The sequence below is a fragment of the Silene latifolia genome, chromosome 9 (assembly GCF_048544455.1).
Source record: "Silene latifolia isolate original U9 population chromosome 9, ASM4854445v1, whole genome shotgun sequence".
Taxonomy (NCBI): Eukaryota; Viridiplantae; Streptophyta; class Magnoliopsida; order Caryophyllales; family Caryophyllaceae; genus Silene; species Silene latifolia.
Window position 1 is genome coordinate 59857784 of NC_133534.1, and position 10028 is coordinate 59867811.

Sequence of the window (10028 nt, forward strand, 5' to 3'; positions counted from 1 at the left end):
TGGATTGAGTCTCATGTTGTACTTTCGTAGTCTTGAGAAGAATTTGCGAAGGTTCGCAATGTGCCCCTCTCTATCTTTGTACTTGACAATCATATCATCTACGTATACCTTAACTTCTTTATGCATCATGTCATGTAATAGTGTAGTTGTGGTGCGTTGATATGTAGCTCTGGCATTGATTAACACAAACGGCATAACCGTGTAGCAATTGGTGCTCCATTGAGTGACGAAGGCGGTTTTGTGCATGTCTTATATAGCCATCTTGATTGGATTATGCCCTGAATATCCATCCATGAAGGATAGCAATGCGTGATCCGCTGTATTATCCACCAATATGTCGATATGTGGTAGATGAAAGTCGTCCTTGGGACTCGCTTTGTTTAAGTCTCTGAAATCAACACAAATACGGATTCTCCCATCCTTCTTGGGTACGGGAACTATGTTGGCTACCCAGTCTGAGTATTCGGATACTTTTATGAACCCGGCTTTGAATTGATTATCGACTTCTTCTTTGATCTTAAAAGCCCATTCTGTCCTCATTCGACGAAGCTTCTGTTTTACGGGTTTGAAACCTGGTTTGATTGGTATTCTGTGTTCTGCGATATCCCTGTCGATCCCTAGCATGTCTTTGTAGGACCAAGAAAAAATGTCCTTGAACTCGTGTAGGAGGTCTATAAAACTGGCCCTTTCGGCAGGTCTTAAGGTCGTCCCTATCTTAAGTTCTTAGGGTTCTAGTTCGGTTCCTACATTGATGGATGTTTTCTATAACTGGTCCCCCTTCCCCCTCTTGTAGTATTTCTTTGACTATGTAAGGATGTATTTTGATTGAGTCTGGGTCTGGGTCATCCTTATTATCATCGTAAACAGAATTGCATTCATAATAACACAAAGAGTAAGCAGAACCTGATTTATTCATATTAAAATTTGAAAAGAGTTGAAACAAAGAGGCCATCTGTTCAGTAGTCAGTGGCGGTAAAGGGACAACTATTGGGACATTTCCCAAACTGCTATTACAACTTGATGCTAAGCTAGGAGGAACAAGGGGGGTGGGAGTGACGACAAGAGGAGACTCTCTAGGGACTTCTCTAGACTCCGACTCGGACTCCGACTATGACTCTGACTTGAATTCATCGTCTTCTTGTTCTCCTTTGAACATATCTCCTTCTCCAGTGGTGAGCTTGAAGAGTCTTTCTTGGTTGTTCGTCCACTTGATCGATTTTCTCCATCCTTTCTGTTGATTCAAACTAGTTTCTGTGCCTAGCGTAGCAATGATCTCATCTATGATGTTCTCGGCTTCTTTGATTAAGGGAAGATCCTAGAGGTAGACATCTTCCTCGCTATCTGTCCATATCCCGTTGATTACCTTCTCTTTTGGGGAGATAAGATGTGAGCAATCTAAGGTAGATTCGTCACTTGTAATAATCAGAACTCCAAGAGGATTCTGAGTATTGTTAGGCTTACCTCCAGGCGGTATTGGTAGGTGACCGTCTTGAATCATGTCTTGAAGTACATGTTTTAGCTTGTAACATTTTTCTGTATCATGTCCCTTACCTCCATGATATTCGCAGTACGAATTCTCGTCCCAGAGCTTGGATTTATTTTCTGGTTCAGGTGTAGGCCCTATGGGTTGAAGCTTACCCTGTTTCATCAATCTCTTCAGAGCATTGGAGTATGTATCCCCAATATTTGTGAACTTTCTTTGTGGGATACTCTTCTTTGATGGTTCGAGAAGGTTAACCTCATCAGTCTTGCTAGTAGAGCCGTAAGAACGACTTGTTGAGCCTTGATATCCACGACCTACCATTTTGGACAAGGGTCCTTTACGGATGTCATCTTCGATCCTTGTCCCTAGTACAGTTAAGTCTTTGAAGGTCTTAATGTTTTGGTACCTCAAATGACTTGCATAAATGGGCTTTAAGTTGTCCACGAATTTTTCCATGAGGGTAGCTTCATCTGGACGTTCGATAAGTTGGGTACTAGTCTTCCTCCACCTACTTAGGAAGTCGGTGAAGCCTTCTTTATCATTTTAGCACACCTACTCAAAGAAAAGGTTCGACTTGTGAAGTGGGAGTGTGCCACTTGTGTCAAGTGAGGCTTGAAGAAATGACAAAGTTTGGAAATGTTGGTCCTAGTCAACTATAGTGTAGTTATAGGAGTAGACTCGAAGTGTGATTTTGAAATGGGCTTCGAAGCCTGAATTTTGACTCGACAATTGGATAGAGTTTCGACTAGTTTTGCGCTAAATTTGGCCTTTTTCGAAAATTTACATTTTAAAAGAGGTTTTGATTTTACAAAATTCGTCGTGGTTTCGTTTAGAAAATGTTGATCACATATAATACAAGCATTTACAGTCATTATAATGGGATGCTGAGTGCATTTAAAAGGGTTTTGGTTTAAAGGGTGGGTTGCCATACCGAACAATCAAACCCGGGGTCTGTGGAGAGGCTCGTACCAAACAGGAGTAAGGCCGATTCCTAGTCCATTTTCTCGAGTAGTCAAAGCCTTTGATAAAAACAAGAGTAAGCACCATGGTATGGTTGACGTCAATCGCTATCTATCCTTAGACCCAAATAAGAATTTGGACCGTCTAGACGGGACGATTGGTCGAATGGGTTGGGTTGGGCCTAGAAAGGCCGAATAAACGATCTAGGAAGACCGAGTTATGAAAACCGACAACTGTCTTGTACAAACTATTCCCTAACCTTGTTCAAGTTTCACCCTTGGCTACACGTAAGTATATTAATCCCCAGCGGAGTCGCCAAATTGTGGACGCGGGCCCACGGGCGTGTCGCTCGGGAAGAAAACGAGCATGCTTTGCCTTTGTGGACTCGCCACCAATTTATTGTGGAAAATTGGAAACCGTTCGAATACCTTATGCCATGTCAAGACACAAAGTAGTGACATGAACACCAAGAACTCGTTACCCTTAGCATTCTATGTCTAGAATGACTCTCGTGGATGCCAATGAACACGAATGTTCACAGAGATCTGGAGTAAGGGGTGAGGGTACGTATTAGGAAGCTCTTTTAATCGAACACTTAATCCCGCCCGCCTCGATAGCGACCTCTACTAATGATTAGGGAAGTCATCTATACTCGATATGTTGAAGGTTATATGCATGCTATGCAACATCCATTAGATTAATCCTAACATGTGAGAATTAACTAAGTCGGTAGACACGTAATTTAACATGCATTAATGTCGAGGTAGGAATTTAGGTTGATTGCATGTGAGAGCATGCAAAAAATATACAATGCAAAAATACAATAAAGAAAGTTACAATAATTACTACGGGCTAATTGATTTACGTCGAAAATACATTTAAAACGGATGGTTTTTAGAAAAGAAAAGGAAAATGAATTAACGAACAGATTATTAGGCGATACTACGAGTAATAGTTAATTAATACATAAGCTAATAACTAGGTCAAAGCAACAACGGAAGTTCAGAGGCAGAATTCAACCCGGAACAGGCGCAACACTGCTGCGTCCTTTGGAAGAGGCGCAGTGCTCACTGCGTCTGTTCCTGCGGTGAATTCGGGCTGTGAAGTCGGAATTGTATATCGTTAATGTTCATTTGTGATTTAAACGATCGATTAATAATATTTGACTCGGATAGAAGTGGTTTAATGGATTATTTACATGCAAATTGGTCATAAAAACAATAAAATACGGGATGAAACTAATTGGAACGAATTAATTACAATATAAAAAGGTTAATTACAAATTAACAAACTAGTTAGGTCATTAGTGCTAAACTATTGATGATGATGACGATAATTAACAGATGAAAATATACAAAAGATGAATTTCAGAGACTTGATATTGATGAACCGAATCTCTAAAACCCGGATTTGATTCAATGACGAAAACCCGAACATATGAATTTCAAGGGATTTAAGTCGGGAATTAAAAGGATAATAAATTAATAGTGATTTACATGTTAAAATTATTATGTTAAAATTATCGTGTTAATGAAATAAGAACAAACAAAGACAAAGCAAAGAATAAACGAACGAACAAAAGACGAAGGAAGAAGAAGGAAAGCAGGAACTGCGGCAGCCTCAGGAAGAGGCGCAACGGGTGCTGCGTCCCTTCGAAGAGGCTCAGCAGTTGTTGCGTTCCTTCTCGACATCTGCCTCTCATTAATCCGTTAAAAAGGGTTTGAATAAAGGTTTTATAAATCGGTTTTGAATATATCTTCGACGTAAACCTTACAATAATGATTACAAAAACAAAAACAATAATAAAAGATGGGATTTACACCCTCAGACTTACATGTTTGACGAAACGAGATTAACTAAGTTAACGTTTAGTGATGCTCGACTCGAATGTACGACGAAAGTTCCCTCTAAGAGGAAATTAAACAAGATTGATTAAGTTGATTGATGTGGAGTTGGTCAAATTGGTCGGTCATGCAAAACGAGGCTGGTACTCAGAAGGATCCGAGCTTACGTGGTCGAAAGTTCAAGCACCTAGATGTTAAAAAAGTAAGAGCGTGGTCTTAGAATGCATAGGGAAAAGAGAAGGGCGGACACTCGCGTGAGAATTATGAGGAACGAAGATCCCTATTTATACTAATCACGGAATTAGGGTTTAGGAAAGGAGAGAAAGATCCAGAAACAACCGACTTAGGTTAAATACGGAAACTTGGACAAAAATAAAGCTTGGAGAATAGGCGCAGCAGTTGCTCCGTTCCTTGGAAGAGGCGCAACACTTGCTGCGTCCTTTCCCCAGCGGTTTCCTCCTGCGCAAGAAAGCGTGTATGACAGCCTGTCGTATTTTAAGCATAACTTTCTCTACAATACTCGGATTATGGTGATTTTGGTAGCGTTGGATAGCTATGAGAAAGATCTAGAACTTTCTGTGAAATAGGTCTAACCCAAAAAAGTCGTTATGACCTCGTAAAATGGGCCTAAAGGTCGGGTTATTATTTTAACTAAATGAAATACACATTTTGTAATGCAAATTTTAAGTTTAGCCCAAATAAGTGACATGAGACTTAAAATGAGATTTAATCTCAACATTTATGACATCCTAACCTTAGGTAGACAAGCACATTGCTTTTTTACTCGGGATTTGACGGTTTTTAGGAAATGAAGACGGTTTTTGATCCGGACTCCAAATGAACTCTAATTACCGTCAAAACGACCGTAATGACACCTAGATGACAACCAAAGGGTAGACACAAGTATTTGAGCTATCACTTGACGATAAACTTACGAACTATCATAAATCGTTCCGCGTACCAAACATGCGGCCCAATCATCGGGTGGTTTGCGGAAGGTGCAGAAATGAGGTATCTACAGTTATAGGAGGAGGTTTTGTCGAGGAGAGATTCTGATTAGCTGCTAGACTGTCTGTGGTGTTTGCATTCCAGGTAGGGTTTCCCTACTCAGTATTGGTTACATAGTGTATTGGTGATTGTTGTTGTTATAGTTGATTAATTATAATGTTGGATTGGTTTTGGTGTTGATAGTATATTGTTGATTGGTTGTGTAACTGTCTGTGATCTTCAGGGTGCGTCCCTGGCTGAGTGGAGTCACTTGCGGGAGTGGCTTCACGCCCTTGATTTGCCTTCTATGGAACCCGCCACGGGAGGGATGTGCACGTTAATGAACATGGGTTTATCGCTCGATAGAGATGAGCAGGGCTTAGGTGGGAACGGCTGCGGTCCCCCACTGGCGGCGAGGAGTACTTGTTGAGATGGGTACTCAGGCAGGGCTACACACTTAAGTGTGTAGTCAGATTGTGGAGATGAGATGGAGTTGAGGTGATTGAGTTGATTGTAATACTGTTTCATTGCAGCTGTTGTTTTATGTAATCAGTACTGACCCCGTTTAATTGTTTTAAAAATTGTGGTGATCCATTCAGGGATGGTGAGTAGTTGTTGAGCAGGTATGATGGCTTACGCGAGGGATAGCTGGGATGGAGTCATCACGTGGTCTAGAGTCTTCCGCTGTGTCTCGAACTAGTTGTTTTAGTTGTTTGGTTTTTGGAGAACATTTGTATTTCTTTTTAGCAGTTTTGGATTTTAGGTTGTATCACTTAAACGTATTATTGCTTAAGTACGTTTCGTTATTGTCTATTTGATTATCATTGCCTCGGGTAACCGATATGGTGGCACCTTCTCGGTTACCCGATCGAGTAGGATAGAGCACTCGATTGAGTACCCATACGCCACTTTCTGACACCCCCATACTCTATTTTTTGGCACTCTAATTACCGTCAAGCACATTTATGACATCCTAACCTTAGGTAGACAAGCACATTGCTTTTTGACTCGGGATTTGACGATTTTTAGGAAATGAAGACGATTTTTGATCCGGACTCCAAATGAACTCTAATTACCGTCAAAACGACCGTAATGACACCTAGATGACAACCAAAGGGTAGACACGAGTATTTGAGCTATCACTTGATGATAAACTTACGAACTATCATAGATCGTTCCGCGTACCAAACATGCGGCCCAATCATCGGGTGGTTTGCGGAAGGTGCAGAAATGAGGTATCTACAGTTATAGGAGGAGGTTTTGTCGAGGAGAGATTCTGATTAGCTGCTAGACTGTCTGTGGTGTTTGCATTCCAGGTAGGGTTTCCCTACTCAGTATTGGTTACATAGTGTATTGGTGATTGTTGTTGTGATAGTTGATTAATTATAATGTTGGATTGGTTTTGGTGTTGATAGTATATTGTTGATTGGTTGTGTAACTGTCCGTGATCTTCGGGGTGCATCCCTGGCTGAGTGGAGTCACTTACGGGAGTGGCTTAACTCTATTTTTGGGCACTCGATCGAGTAGGATAGGGCACTCGATTGAGTGGGGTCAACTCAATCGAGTGGGTTGTTGGCTCGGCCGAGTACATTTTTGGGAGCTTTCTGGTCAGGTTCTGGAGTCGAGGCACTCGATCGTGTAAGTGGGCAACTCAATCGAGTGACCTCAACTCGATCGAGTGGGGTATGACACTCGATCGAGTAGGTGCTGTATAAGCCATTTTTGTGTTTTGAGATATGGGATGTGTGTTCATGTTTACCTTTTATTATATAGTTTCAAGATGCCGCCAAAGAGAACAGCGTTGTATGCCAGGGCAGAGAACCCGAGTGTAGATGAGATTGTTAAGATGTTGGAGCACCAAGATGCTCTTATTGAGGCTTTGAAGAAAGTGGGGAAAGATAAAGCAACGGGGCCAGATCACTCAAATATAAGTATACATACAACAAGGTTCAATTCTAAGGAGTACATGGGGACTGGGGCGCCAATTCTGCTGGATAATTGGCATAGAGAGATGGAGAACATACTTAATCTGGTTCATTTTCCAGAGGAACTTCGAGTGGAACAAGCTGCGTTCTACTTGAGGGAAGCAGCTGGTGAGTGGTGGGATAAGGTTAAGGTGAGTGCTAAGGATTTATATGTGAAATAGGGGCTACCTGCTATACTATGGGATGAGTTTAAGAGGGCTATGAGGCAAGAGTTTGTACCGGAGCATGTGCGTAGTAAGCTGAGAGAGGAGTTTGATGACTTTAAGATGACTTCTGACATGACAGTTGCTGAGTACTACCATAAGTTCAACGAGAAACCTAGGTATGTAGAGAGCATGAGGCTGAACCAAGAGAACTTGAACTTGAGATTTGAGAAGGGGTTGACACCCAAGATTATGGAGAAGTTGCCGGTAGGGGTCCTTAAAGATGTTAAAGAGGTGTAAGAGCGTGCCGGGAGAGCTGAGAGGTTAGTTGAGATGGCTAAGGAGAGCAGAGAGAGCTTCTGAGAAGAGGAAGGCTGAGAGTGAGGGTGGTGGTCAGTCTAGTCATAAGAGGGGCGACCATAACCAGGTGAGAGCTTACTCTTCGGGGTCGGGGTTTAGCGGTGGAGCTTCTTATGGGCGTGGTCGTGGTGGTGGTAGCATCAGTTGGAGTTTGTCTTGTTTTAATTGTGGCGGTGTGGGCCACAAGAGGCATGAGTGTACCAGTGTTGTGAGTGGGGGTTTCCAGAGACTGTCACAGGGGAGTTTCTCTCAAGGTCCATCTCAGATTTATGCTAGTAACAGGCCGGTTGGGTCGTGGAATAACCGAGGTGGTCAGAGTAACAACAATGGTGAGGCTAACCGCAATCCGGTAATTCATATCAGAAACTGGCGATGAACAACAACAACCAGGGTTCGGCTGCTAAGTCGTCTACCTCAGCTAGTATTGTCCAGGGAGGTGGGCAGAAGACCAGTGGTAAGCTGTTTATGAAGGAGAAGAAAGAAACTGAAGATGATGCTCATGTTATCACGAGTACTTTTCTTGTTAATAAAGTCTTTACCTTTATTTTGTTTGATTCGGGAGCGTCACAGTCGTTTGTATCATCAAGTCGTGCTAAGCTGTTGGGTTTGAGTCTGTAAAAGAGGAAGTTTTTATACCATCGGGTGAGTATGTATCTTGTGGGCGGTTGTATAGAGGTGTGTCTATGATAGTTGGGCAAGTTGACCTACCAGTGGACTTGTTAGAGTTTTCTTTAGAGGGTTTTGAGATGATAGTTGGTATGGACTGGTTGGGTAAGTACAAAGCTAAGATAGATTGTCATCAAAAGAGGGTTTCTTTGAGAGGTCCTAAGGGGATTAGTGTGTCTTCTCGTGGGTTAGTTGTCAAACCCAAAGTTAAGTTGATTGCAGTAGTGACCTTGAAGTCTTACCTGAGAAAGGGGTGTCCGTTGATCTTATGCCATGTGAGAGACCATAGTATGGAGAGTCCGACAGTTGATGCAATACTACGGATTTTATAGGTTGGTACTCGACCGAGTATGGTCTACTCGGTCGAGTAGTGTGTGTCGTGGAGTCTGTTTGGCTAATGCCGAGTATGATGAATACTCGACCGAGTAGAAGATACTCGGCCGAGTATAGTCTATACTCGACCGAGTATCCGGCCTGGCGGGTATTATTTCCGCGGTTTTGATTAAAATGATTAGAGGTTATATATAATCGTTCGTCAGTTTCTAAAGCCATTTTTCTTCCAAAACATAAACTACGTTTCATTCTCTTCTAATCATCTTCATCAATTCCAAGGCAAAGGTCGTCGATTGTGGGTTCTAGCATCTTATTCCGTGTCGATCGTCGTAGTAAGTGTCTTATCCTAATTGATCTATTGTCGTTCTTATAAGCTTGTAAACCCTAGTTTGGGTAATTTGGGGGTTTAGGGTTTGGTCATCATATGTGTGTTGATTGTTGATTATCATTATTGTAGGTGACGATGTAGTATTTGTTATGCATATTGTATGATTGATTGCAGCATAGCGGATTGCGAAAAGGTAGGGTTTCCCCTACTCAGTTACTGTTGATTGATTAAGATTGTGTTTGTTTTGTAATTTTTGTTATCTGCTGATCATCTGAGTATGGGTGTTGTGGTAACGGTGGTGATGTGGTTGTGTTTTGACGGTTGTGGTGTTGTGTCAGCTGTGATGCTGTGGTGTGTGTGATTGTGGTGGAGTCACTTGCGGGAGTGGCTTCACACCCTAGTTCGCCCTCCTTGGAACCCGTCACGGGAGGGGATGTGCACATTATGGGACAGGGATTGATAGTTGCTTGTTGATGAGCTGGACTTGGTTGGAATGGGCTGCGGTCCCCCACCGACGGAGTAGATTACCTGTTGCGATGGATAAACCGGCAGGGCTACACACTTCGGTGTGTAGTCAGTTATTGTGGAAGATGATCAACCGGTTATATTATTTGTTTGTCTTATCTTGATTATGCAGTAACTGACCCCGTGTTGTTGTTTTGTAAAACCTGCGGTGATCCATTCGGGGATGGTGAGCAGATTATGACAGGTAATGCAGATGTGTAGCTATGGGACAGTCATGGGGAGTCGTCACTTCGAGTCTAGCTTCCGCTGTTACAAATTTAGTTGTCTTTGATTTCAGTCATATTGAGACCTTATACTTTTATATTTGAGTTGGTCTGAGATAATGTAATCGCTAACTCTTTATACTTTAATAAATGTGTTTTTGGATTATTGCTTTTGATATAAACTTACCTCGGGCAACCGAGATGGTAACAA